Here is a 13,644-nt window from a genome sequence, read left to right on the forward strand (position 1 = left end):
GAAATAAAGGCAAACATAGTACTGGGGAAAGCCAGCAACTAGAAGAGAAGAGACCAAGAGAAGAAAAAAAGAACAAAGAACTACAAAAACAACCAGAAAACAATTGCCAATAAAATGGCAAGAAGTACATACTTGTCAATAACTACTTTAAATGTAAGTGAAGAAAATGTTCAATCAAAATACACAGGATGGCTATATGAATAAAAATAACAAGACACATATACATACTTCATACAAGAGACTCTCTTTGATATAAAAACACAAAGACATACTTAAAAGAAGATGGCAGAGGAGTAGGGGACCCCATTCCAATTGTTCCCCTCAATTTAGCTGGATATCTACCAAACCATTCTGAACACCCATGAAATCAGCCTGAGTTGTAAGAATATACATCTGGATCTTTACAAGCAGAAAAACACCAGCTGTCATGAGATAGAAAAGGCAGAGTTGTGAATCTGCAGGGAGATATCTGAAGATAAACAAGGAAGAGGGAGCCTCCATAAGTTGGCTCCTGGAAAGTGATGTAACACTGGAGAGCAAAAGCGTCCTGCACTGGGGACCAGTAGCAGCTGGGAAAGAGCTTTAGAGCAGTGCTCAGACTGGATCCAGAAGCTGTGGCTTCTTGTGGTTTTAGAAGCACAAAGGGCAGGGACATGCCTGGGTCTGGGATGACCTCTGAGAGAGTCTCTGTGGCTTGTGGGTGCACATCTTGGGAGGTGGCCATTTTTAGAAGAGCATACAGAAAAGGAGTCTGTGTCCTGGAGGGTTTATTGAAGGGAACAGACTGAGATTTCTCTGCTTTGGGACAGAGATTTTGTTCCAGCCATTTTTTGCTCTAACCCTCAAAAGAGGCACAAAAACCCATCAGAGAACAAAAGCTAAAAAAAAAAAACTGTTTTCCCCGGAGACCATCCCCTCCCACACAGGGGGCAGGGCAACTCTGCTTGGGCATTGTCACAGTACACAGTGCCACAGTGTGGCAGGACCCTCCCCCAGAAAACAGTTTGGAAGAACAAGAGGAAGACAACCCTATGGTCCCAAAAAAAACTGTAAAATCCCAACACCAGAAGAAAGTAGTATATTGAGCTCGCGTCATTGTCTCACAGCTTGTTTATTTTTCAGCTACAACTCTCATTTTCTTTTTATTCTTTGTCTTATGCTTCTTCTCTGCTTTTTCTTTTTATCTTTCTCTCATTTCAACTAGAAGTTTAATATATCAACGTATATTTCATAGTAACTTTTTAACTTGTAACTTCTTAACTTTTATAACTTCACACCTATATTTTTTAATAGATATATGCTTCAATTAGTCCTTTTCCCCTACTCAGTATTACCTTTATATATATACAAGTTTTCATTTCCCTGTAACTTTGGGAAATAATGTCCTCTAAAAAACAGAATAAAAGACACCTAAAACAACTGAACCACCCCACTTTGTCCATACTGAGAAATTATAGCTCCTCTTCCTCTCACCTCCTTTTTTTAAATTTTAATTTTTTCAAATTGTTTTAAATTTTATAAATTATATTCTTGTGTTTCATTTTGGGTTTGTTTCTTCAGAGATGGCTTCTGACCACTCCGAATTTTCCTAGGCTGCATCTTGCTTGGGTCATGGTTGATATTTTGGATGCTGTACAATTCCTTCAAACATCCCTCAAAAGAATGACTAGGAGGAACTCTAAAAAAAGAAAAGAACCAGAGACAGTGGCCTCTGCCACAGACTTAATGGATATGGATGTAAGAAAGATGTCAGAGATAGACTTCAGGGTAGCAATATGACATCAACAGCTAGGTTTGAGAAAACTATTAGTGACAATATAGAATCTCTAAGGGCAGAAGTGAGATCTAATCATTCCAAACTTAAAAATGCTATGAATGAGATACAGTCTAAACTGGATATGCTAATAGCAAGGGTAAATGAGGCAGAAGAATGAATTTACTTAGAAGATAAGCTGATAGAAAAGAAGAAAGCTAAGGATGATAGGGATAAACAGCTATAAGCCCTTGAGATCAGACTTAGAGAGATCAATGATGCAATGAAACACTCCAATGTCAGAATTGCTGGGATCCCAAGGGGGTGAAGAGAGAGAGAGAGAGGACTAGAGGGTATATTTGAGCAAATCATAGTTGAGAACTTTCCTAATCCGGAAAAGGAAACAGCATTCCTGTCTATGAGGCAGAGAGGACTCCTCCCAAGATCAATAAAAATAGACCAACACCCCAGCATATAGTAATAAAACTTGCAAATCTTGGAACCAAGGAAGCTCTCCTGAGAGCAGCTATGGGAAAGAGGTTTCTCACATACACTAGAAGAAACATCAGAATAACCTCAAACCTGTCCATAGAGACATGGCAAGCCAGAAAGGGCTGGCAAGACATTTTCAGGGTACTAAATGAGAAGAACATTTTCAGGGTACTAAACGAGAAGAATAAGCAGTCAAGAATACTTTATTCAGCAAGGCTATCTTTCAGAATGGACAGAGAGACAAAGAGCTTCCAGGACTGGCAGAAACTGAAAGAATATATGACTACCAAGCCAACCCTGCAAGAAATATTAAAGGGGATTCTATAAAAGAAGAAAGACCTCAAGAGTAATATAAACCAGAAATTTACAGAGATCACCTATGGAAACAGGGACCTTACAGGCAATATGATGACACTAAATTCATATCTTTAATATCTTTAATATAAAGGATCATACCATCAATATGAATGGCCTAAGAAATGGCACAAGGTTGCAGATTGGATAAAAAGACAGGACCCACCCATATGCTGTCTATTAGGGACTCATTTTGAACCTAAAAGTACATCCAAACTGAAAGTGAAGGGGTGGAGAACAATTTTTAATGCCGACAGACCTCAAAAGAAAGCTGGGGTAGCAATTCTCATATCAGACAAATTAGATTTTAAACCAATGACTGCAGTAAGAGAGATCATATTTATAGGGTCTATCCCACAAGAAAAACTAACAATTTTAAATATCTGTGCCCCCAACTTGGGAACAGCCAACTACATAAGCCAACTGTTAACCAAAATAAAGGATCATATTGATAATAATATATTAAGAGTAGAAGACCTCAACACTCCACTCACAAAAATGGACAGATCATCTAAGCAGATCAATAAAGAAACAAGAGCTTTGATGACACGTTGGACCAGATGGACGTCACAAATATGTACAAAATATTCTACCCTAAAACAACAGAACAATCATTCTTCTCGAGTGCACACAGTCCTTTCTCCAGAATAGATCACATAAGGGGTCACAAATCAGGTGTCAACTGATATCAAAAGATTGAGACTATTCCCTGCATGTTATCAGACAAGAATTCTTTGAAACTGGAACTCAGTCACAAGAATAACAAAATGGAAGGAATTCAAACATTGGAAATTAAAGACCATCCTTCTAAAGAATGATTGGGTCAACCAGAAAATCAAAGAAGAACTTAATTAATGGAAACCAATGAGAATGAAAACACATCAATCCAAAACCCAAGGATACTGCAAAGGCAGTCCTAAGGGGGAAATATTTAGCCATCCAATCCTCTCGAGGCTAGAACTAGAAAAATCCGAAATGCACAACCTAACCTTATACTTAAAGGACCTAGAGGAAGAACAGCAAATAAAGCCTTAACCAAGCAGGAGAGGAGAAATAACAAAGACTAGAGCAGAAATCAATGAAATAGAAACCAGAAAAATAGTAGAAAGCTCAAAGAAACTAGAAGCTGGTTCTTTGAAAGAATTTATAAGATCAATAAACCTCTGGCCAGACTTACCCAAAAGAAAAGAAAAATAAACCCCAAATTAATAAAATCATGACTGAAAGGGTTGAGATCTCAACTAACACAACTAAGTACATAGAAACAATTATTAGAGATTATTACCAGCAACTAAATGTCAACAAATTAAGCAGCCTGGAAGAAATGGATACCTTCCTGGAAACTACAAAGACTGAAACAGGAAGAAATACACAATCTATATAGAACAATAACCAGTAACGAAATTGAAGCAGTAATTAAAAACCTCCAAAAAACAAGAGTCCGGGGCCAGATGGCTTCCCAGTAGAATTCTACCAAACATTTAAAGAAAAAATAATACCTATTCTACTGAAGCTGCTTCAAAAAATAGAAACAGAAGGAAAACTTCCAGTCTCTACGAGGCCAGCATTACCCTGATCTCAAAACAAAGACCCATCAAAAAGGAGAATTGCAGACAAATAACCCTGATGAACACAGGTGCCAAAATACTCACCAAGACCCTAGCCAATAGAATCCAATAGTACATTAAAAGGGTTATCCAACATGACTAGGTGGGATTTATTCTTGGCAAGCAAGCATGGTTCAACATTCACAAATCAATCAACGTGAAAGATCACATTAATAAAAGACAAGAACCATATGATCCTCTCGATTGATCCAGAAAAAACATTTGACAAAATACCACATCCCTTCCTTTTTTTTTTTTAAAGATTTTATTTATTTATTTGACAGAGAGAGATCACAAGTAGACGGAGAGGAAGGCAGAGAGAGAGAGAGAGAGGGAAGCAGGCTTCTTGCTGAGCAGAGAGCCCGATGTGGGACTTGATCCCAGGACCCTGAGATCATGACCCAAGCCGAAGGCAGCGGCTTAACCCACTGAGCCACCCAGGCGCCCCTCGACCACATCCCTTCCTGAGTAAAACTTTTCAGATTATAGAGACAGAGGGAACATTACTTAATATCATAAAAACTATCTATGAAAAGCCCACAGTGAATATCATTCTCAATGCAGAAAAGCTGAAAGCTTTTCCCTTAAGGTCAAGAACATGACAGGGAGGCCCACTCTTAGCACTATTGTTCAAAATAGTATTGGAAGTCCTAGAAACAGATATCAGACAACAAAAGGAAATAAAATGTATTCAAATTGGCAAAGAAGAAGTCAAACTCTCTTTCTTCAGATGAAATGATACTTTATGTGGAAAACCCAAAAGACTCCACCCCCAAACTATTAGAACTCACAGCAATTCAGTAATGTGACAGGATACAAAACCAATGCACAGAAATCAATTGCTTTTCTATATAGTAAGAATTAAGCTGTAAAAAAAGAAATTAAGGAATCGATTCCATTTACAACAGCACCGAAACCATAAGATTCCCTAGGAATAAACCTAACAAAAGAGCTAAAGGATCTAGAAACTACAGAACCCTTATGAAAAATATTGAGGAAGACACAAAAAGATGGAAAAACATTCCATGCTCACGGATCAGAAGAATAAACATTGTTAAAATGTCTATGCTCTCCAGGACAATTTACACTTTCAATGCCATTCCTATTAAAATACCACTGATATTTTTCAATGAGCTAAAACAATCCTAAAATGTGTATGGAACCAGAAAGAACCCTAATTGCCAGGGGAATGTTGAAAAAGAAAAACAAAGCTGGGGGCATCACGTTGCTTGATTTCAAGCTTTATTACAAAGCTATGATCACCAAGACAGCATGGTACTGGCATGAAAACAGACACACAGACCAATGAAACAGAGTAGAGAACCTAGAAATGGATCCTCAACTGTCTGGTCAACTGTCAACAAAGCAGAAAAGAACATCCAATGGAAAAAACAATCTCTTCAATAAATGGTGATAGGAAAATTGGACGGTCACATGCAGAAGAATGGAACTAGACTACTCTCTTACACCATACACAAAGATAAACTCAAATGGATTAAAGACCTCAAAGTGAGACAGGACTCCATCATAATCCTAGAGGAGAATATAGACAGTAACCTCTTCAACATCAGCCACAGCAACTTCTTTCAAGACACGTTTCCAAAGGCAAGGAAAGCAAAAGCAAAAATGAACTTTTGGGATTTCAACAAGCTCAAAAGCTTCTGCACGGCAAAGGAAGCAGTCAACAAAACTAAGAGGTAACCCATGGAATGGGAGAAGATATTTGCAAATAACATTACAGATAAGGGTTGTTATCCAAGATCTATAAAGAACTTTTCATACTCAACACCCCAAAAAACAAATAATCCGGGTAAGAAATGGGCAGAAGATGTGAACAGACACTTCTCCAAAGAAGACATGCAAATGACTAACAGACACATGAAAAAATGTTCATCATCATTAGCCATCAGGGAAATACAAATCAAAACCACAATGAAATATCACCTTATGCCAGTTAGAATGGCTAAAATCAATAAGGCAGGAATCAACAAATGTTGGCCTGGATGAGGAGAAAGGGACACCCTCCTTACATTGTAGGTGGGAATCCCAGCTGATACAGCCACTGTGGAAAACAGTATGGAGATCCTCAAAAAAATTGAAAATAGAGTTCCCTATGACCTAGCAATTGCACTACTGGGTATTTATCCCAGATACAGGTGTAGTAAAAAGAAGGGGCAGATATGCCCCAATATGCATAGCAGCAATTCCACCATAGCCAAACTGTGGAAGGAGCTGAGATGCCCTTCAACAGATGAATGGATAAAGAAGATATGTTACATATATGCAATGGAATATTTCTCAGTCACCAGAAAGGATAAATACCCACCATTTCCATCGACATGGATGTAACTGGAGGGGATTCTGCCAAGTGAAATAAGTCAATCAGAGAAAGACAATTACCATATGGTTTCACTCGACCATAGGGGAAGGGAGGGAAAACAGAAGGTGGCTGGGCGAATCAGAGAGGGAGACAAACCATGAGAGACTATGGACTCCAGGAAACAAACTGAGGGTTTCAGAGGGGAAGGGCATGGGAGGATTAGGTAACCAGGTTATGGGTATTAAGGAGGGCACGTGTTGTGATGAGCACTGGGTGTTATATGGAACTAATGAATCAGTGAACACTATATCAAAAACTAATGATGCTAATGTTGGCTAACTGAATATAATTTTAAAAAAAGAAAAGAATAAATTCTTAGAAAAAACACACAAAATTATGGGGCACCTTGGTGGCACAGTCAGTTAAGCACCCAACTCTTGGTTTCAGTTTATGTCATGATCTCAAGGCAGTGAGATCTAGCCCCACATTAGGTTCCTGGTTCCCCATGGAATCAGCTTAAGACTCTCCCCACACCTTGTCCCTCCCCCCTGCTTTCTTTCTCTCTCTCTAAAATGAATAAATAAATCTTTAAAAAGAAAAAAAAGTCTAAAAGTAATGGGACATAAAAAGATATTACATGTAAAGGGAAATAAAAAGGAAACTGGGCTAGCAATAATTATATCAGAAAAAATAGATCTTAAAACGAGTGTAATGAGACCAAAAAAGTGCATTACATAATGATAAAGGGATCAATACAACAAGAACCTATAAAATGAATATCTACACACTGGACTTAGAAGCACCAAAATACATAAAACAATACTGACAGACATAAAGTGAGGAACTGACAGTCATGCAATAATAACAGGAGATTTTAAACATTTCACTAACATCAATGAATCAACCATCTGGAGAGAAAATCAATAAGGAAACTTTGGCCTTAAATGACATATTAGCTGGAGCACTTAGATACAGATAGAATATTCCATCAAAAACAGCAGAATACATATTTTTCAAGTGCACAAAGAACATTCACAAGGACAGATTGCATTTTAGGCTGCAAACAACTCTCAGTAAGTTTAAGAAGACTGAAGTCATATCAACTATCTTTCCTGACCACTTGAAATCAATTACAAGAAGAAACCTTTAAAAAAAATACAAACATGTGAGGTTAAACAACATGGGTCCATAAAAAAAAAAAGTCAGAAGAAATCATATTAAAACTCAAGACAAATGAAAATGGAAACAAAATATTTCAAAACCTCTGAGATGCAGCAAAAACAGTTCTATTAGGAAAGTTTACTGCAATACAGGCCTATCCCGAGATTAAAAAAAAACAACAACAAAAAACTTAAATAAACAATCAACCTTACATCTGAAGGAACTAGAAAAAGGACAAAGTCCAAAGTTAATAGAAGGAAGGAAATAAAAATTAGCAAGAAAATAAATAAAATAGAGACTAAAAAATTTTTAAAAATCAGTGAAAGTAGGAGTTGTTTTACTGAAAAGATAAACAAAATTACAAACATTTAGCCAGATTTAACAAAAAGAAAAAGAGAGAGAGTGCCCAAATAAGTAAAATCAGAAATGGGAGAGAAGTTACAACTGATAAATAAACAAAGAGTAATAAGAGACTACTTTGAGCAATTGCCTGCCAACCAGTGGGACAAGCTAGAAGAAATGGATGAATTCCTAGAAACATACTCTCTTCCAGGACTGAGTCAGCTGAAATGGAAAATCTGAGTAGACCTATTACTATCGATGAAATTGAATTAAAAAAAAAAAAACCCTCCAAATAAACAGAAGCTCAGGACCAGATAGCTTCAAAGATAAATGCTACCAAATATTTAAAGAAGAGGGTTGCAGAGGGAGGGGGTGGATGGGATAACAGGGTGATGGGTATTAAAAAAGCCATGTGATAGAGTGAGCACTGAGTGTTATGCAGAACTGATGAAGCACTGAACATTACATCAAAAACTAATGATGTGTTATATGTTGGCTAATTGAACTTAATAAAAAAAATTAATGTCAAAAAAGAAATTTGTTTTGATGTAGGATTGGAGGTGAGACCCTAAATTTCCTATGAGTAAAAACATTCACAAAAATATTTCTCTTGAAAACAATTTTTTAATCTTTAATTGGTTTTATTTTAGAAAGCTTAATTTTTACTGATATTCTTTCTTTTTATGAAATACAATGAGATCTTCTAATCCTAAATTATGATTAATTTTTTGTCTGTTTTATTTTAGTCAAGGGAAATTTATAATATCTTTGTTTATTGATTCTGTTCCCCACAATTATAGACAATGCTTACAAAAATATATATAAGAAAATAAAGAAAAGTCAATACCTATCCTGGTGAAAATTTTCCAAACGAATGAAGAGGAATGCTTCCAAAATCATTAAAGGACACCAATATTATCCTGATCCCAAGACCAGGGAAAGACACCACAAAAAACGGAAAAGTATAGGCTAGTATTCCTGATGAACAAAAATGCAAAAATCCTAAAAAATATCAGCAAAACAAACTCAATGATACATTAAAAGGATCATCACCGTGATCGACTGGGATTTATTCCAGAGATGAAAGGATTATTCAACATTCACAAATGAATCATAGTAATGTACCATATTAACATAAAAGGATAAAAATCATATTTTCATCTTAATATATACAGAAAAAAGCATTTGATAAAATTCAACTGTGATTTATGACAAAATCTCTCAACAACCTGAGTATAGAAGGAACATATCTCAACATAATATAGAACATGTATGACCAAGCAACAGCTAACATCATACTCCATGGGGAAAAGATGAAAACCTTTTCCTCTAAGATCAGGAGTAAGACAAGGATGCCCACAGTTGCCACTTTAATTCAACATAGCATTGTAAGTTCTAGCAATAGTGTCAGAGAAGAAAATAAATGAAAAAAAGAATCTAAGTGGAAATAACAAATAAAATGTTACTATTTGCAGAAAACATAATATTTATACACAAAATTCTACAGACTCCACCAAATAAACGCCTATTAGAATTAATAAATGAATTCAGTAGGGTTGTAATATACAAAATTAATATACATAAATCTATGGCAATTCATTCAGCTCTTGGACATCAGTAACTGATAGGGATTAGTGTACAAAATATGTAAAGAACTCACAAGCTCATTATCAAAAACAAATGAAAAAAAATCCAGTTAAAAAGTAGGCAGAGGACCTAAATAGACATGTTTCCAAAGAAGACATAAAGATGCCCAACAGACACATGAAAAGACACTCAACATCACTAGTATCAGGGAAGTGTAGATCAAAACAGCATTTTATTTTATTTTATTTTATTTTTTATTTTAGCCATTCTAACATTTTATTTTAGCCATTCTAACACCTAAAATAAAAAATAAAAGAAATAATGATAGTTACAAAGGATGTGGAGAAAAAGAACCCTCTTGCACTGTTGGTCAGAAAGTAAGCTAGAACAGCTACTATGGAAAACAATGAGGTTTTGAGGTGTCTCAAAAAATTTAAAATAGAATTATGATGGGATCCAGTAATTCTACTACTCAGTATTTAGCCAAAGAAAACAAAAACACTAATTGAAAAGATACATACATGCTTATGTTTACTGCAGAATTATTTATAATAGCCACATGCAAAAGAATGATACTGGACCACTTTCTTATAATATACATAAAAATAATCTTAAAATGGACTTAAATGTGGGACCCCAAACCATAAAACTACTATAAGAAAGCATTCACAGTCAGTTCTTAGCCATTGGTTTGCACAATATTTTTTTGATCTGTTTCTTCAGGCATTGGCAACAAAAGCAAAAATAAACAAATGAGACTACATCAGCCAAAAAAATTTTTTTAAAGATTTTATTTATTTATTTGTCAAAGAGACAGGGAGTACACACAAACAGGCAGAGTGGCAGGCAGAGGCAGCGAGATAAGCAGGCTCCCTGCCGAGCAAGGAGCCCAATGGGAGACTCAATCCCAGCACCCTGGGATCATGACCTGAGCCGAAGGCAGCAGCTTAACCAACTGAGCCACCCAGGCGTCCTAGCCCAAAATTTTTTTTTTAAAGATTTTATTTATTTATTTGACAGAGAGAAATCACAAGTAGGCAGAGAGGCAGGCAGAGAGAGAGGAGGAAGCAGGCTCCCTTCCGAGCAGAAAGCCCGATGTGGGGCTCGAACCCAGGACCTGGGATCATGACCTGAGCCGAAGGCAGCGGCTTAACCCACTGAGCCACCCAGGCGCCCCCCAAAATTTTTAACAGCAAAGAATACTATCAACAAAATTAAGGCAACCTACTGAATAGGAGAAAATATTTGCAAATGATATAGCTACTAAGGGGTTAATATATAATACATAAATAACTCACAAGCTCATCATCAAAAACAAATGAACAAACAACCCAATTAAAAAATAGGCAGAGGCTCTGAATAGACATGTTTACAAAGACACACAGATGGTCAACAGACACATGAAAAGATGCTTAACATCACTAATCATCAGGGAAATACAAATCAAAACCACAATGAGATATCACCTCACACCTGTCAGAATGGCTAGTATCAAAAAAAAAAAGGCAAGAAATAGCAAGTGTTGGGGCACATGGCTGTCTCAGTCATTAGAACATGTGACTCTTGATCTTGGGGTCATGTGTTCAAGCTGCACATTGGGCATAGAGCTTACTTTAAAAAAAGAAAGCAAGTGTAGATTAAGATGTGAAGCATAGAGACCCTTGTGCACTTTTGGTACAGTCTGGTAGTTCTTCAAAAAAATTAATAATAGAATTGCCATGCAATCCAGCAATTCCATTTCTGGGTATTTATGTGAAGAAAATGAAAACATTAATTCAAAATTTGTTGAAGTTAATTGCAGAGTTATTTATAATAGCCAAAATATAGAAGCAATCTAACTTTCCATTAATAGATGAATGGATCAAGTAAATGTACAAATGTACAATTTGTACAAATTTGTACAAATGTACAAATGTACAATTTGTACAAATGTACAAATGTACAAATCAAGTAAATTTGTACCGTGGAATATTACAATGTACAGGACAGGAAATATAGATAATATATGTAACAATTTTGTATGGTGACATATAGCAGCTGGGTTTATCTTGGTGATCATCTCACAATGTACATATAAATTTTGAATCACTGTGTTGTACACCTGAAACTAATATAAAATTGTATGTCAATTTACTTCAGTAAAAGAGAAAATTTAAAAAGTTAAATAAAAGCCTCCAGATAAATTCAAAGTACAATCAAATTTTAAAATTATTGTGCAGAGACAGAATTCTCACTCTTTCCCATATGAGCTACATAATCTCAGACAATGACTCTTGCCACTCTGTTCCTCAGATTATTCCCCTATGTACTTGTGCTCAAGTACATTTTTCAGTATCTGCTTTCAATTCTCTTGAATATGTACCCAGGAATAGAATTGCTGAGTTGAATAGAAGAATTTAGGGAGTGCTCTTGAATGATTTATCTTTCTATATGCTTTTCTTTTCTTTTCCTCTTCCTTCCTTTCTTTTCCCATCCTATCCATTCTGCTTTGGCTCTGAAGACCACCACAAGGACACTACAACCCAGCCCACTCCCAGGGGCAAGTGGCCCACACAGCAATGTTCCAGATGGAAAATGAGAAGTTGCCAGGAAAGCCATTCCCACAGACCATCCTTGATCTGTCACTGGAAATCCTCATACAGGAAAAACAATTGGTACAGTTAAATACAGTTGGAATGAGCCCCAGGAAGTAGGAAGTTCTGAGAGTTTTGTTTTTCTTTTGCTTTTGCCCTCCTCAGGAGGAGAAATTCAGACGTGAAGGTAAAATCTGCCTATTTTTAAAGTTGGATCTGAACTTTTTAAACTTATAAAGGGCAAACAAAATAAGTCTCTGTATAGAATGCAGCCTATAGTTGACAGTTAATTTCTTTTGGAGTGAGAGAGGGCCAGCTGTTTTGTGATTGAGAAACTAAAATGAGGGCCTTGTGAAGGGAAAGAGAAGTTTATTTAAAAAGAGCCAACAGATATGTTGTGGAAATCATGTCAAAGTCTGGAAGAAGTGTCCAGAGTAGATAGTTCAATGGGTCCCTTGCTCCTGGGGCTGTCTGCTTCAGCAGGTTCCTCTCTCCTATGGAATTCTGTACCGCTGTGCTCAGTGCCAACAGTGAAGGAGGTTATTCCTGTCATTATGGCTCCTAAGAACCTCCCCTCTAATCTTCTTTCCAACAAGATGGACCTTTCTTCAGGAATCCCCTTAAACATTGCAGACAGTGCAACCTAGCCTCCCTGGACATTTGGGATTATTAGAGAATTTCTGACCAGCTAATGCAGGAGGAGCTGGAAATATGAATTTGTTGCCTATAGGGCTGAGCTCTTTGGGACATGGCGAGTTGGGGACAGAGGAGGTGGAAATCACTCTTTCAATTATCCAAGAGGGAAATCCCTGAAGCAGTCACTGTACATATTAGCTTTTATACACATCTTTAATCCACACAACAATCCTAAGTAAACTCCCTTGTTACCTCTATTTTACTGATGTACCAACTGACTTTTAGAGATACAGAGTGACTTGCCCACGTCCTCACAGCTAGTTTGTGATGTGGCTGTGACTATAACCCCTATAACTAAGACAGTTTAAATCAAGTGTCTGTTATTTTATATGCTGTATAGTAGGTATAACATAAGGATTCAAAATATGTGTTAACCAAACTTTCTGAACCACCATAAGACCTGAAATTCAGGAGAATATCATGTCTAGTCCTCCAGACTCACATTTAAGACAGGATTAAACCCCAATTTCAAAGCATAAACAAGTCACTTACCAATCTCCACTAGGACTAATAACAAGGAACCAGGCTGACTGCAGTCTTCCCACTTCCAGCACCAGTACAGGAAGTAGTCAGGAAAGCCCTTCCCAGTTTCTAAAATGCTTCGCCCTCAGAGTTGAGTTAAATTCACCTAGAGATCTCTGGGAAATGTAGTTTTGGGCCTTACATTGTGTTTGTGTGCCGCTTATTCAAATCCATTTATTGAAAAAGAGTGGGGAGCTCTATTATCTGATGAACCCTAGCCACAGTCTCTAAGGTTGT

The 13,644-nt window shown here is 36.7% G+C and overlaps 1 pseudogene; it reads right to left on the reverse strand.

Annotated features, from left to right (window-relative positions):
* LOC125092827 (arylamine N-acetyltransferase 1-like) overlaps positions 1-13,440 on the reverse strand; it is a 44,920-nt pseudogene extending 31,480 nt beyond the window's left edge.
* Between the last annotated feature and the right edge of the window lie 204 nt (positions 13,441-13,644).

The sequence above is a fragment of the Lutra lutra genome, chromosome 2 (genome assembly GCF_902655055.1).
Source record: "Lutra lutra chromosome 2, mLutLut1.2, whole genome shotgun sequence".
Lineage (NCBI taxonomy): Eukaryota > Metazoa > Chordata > Mammalia > Carnivora > Mustelidae > Lutra > Lutra lutra.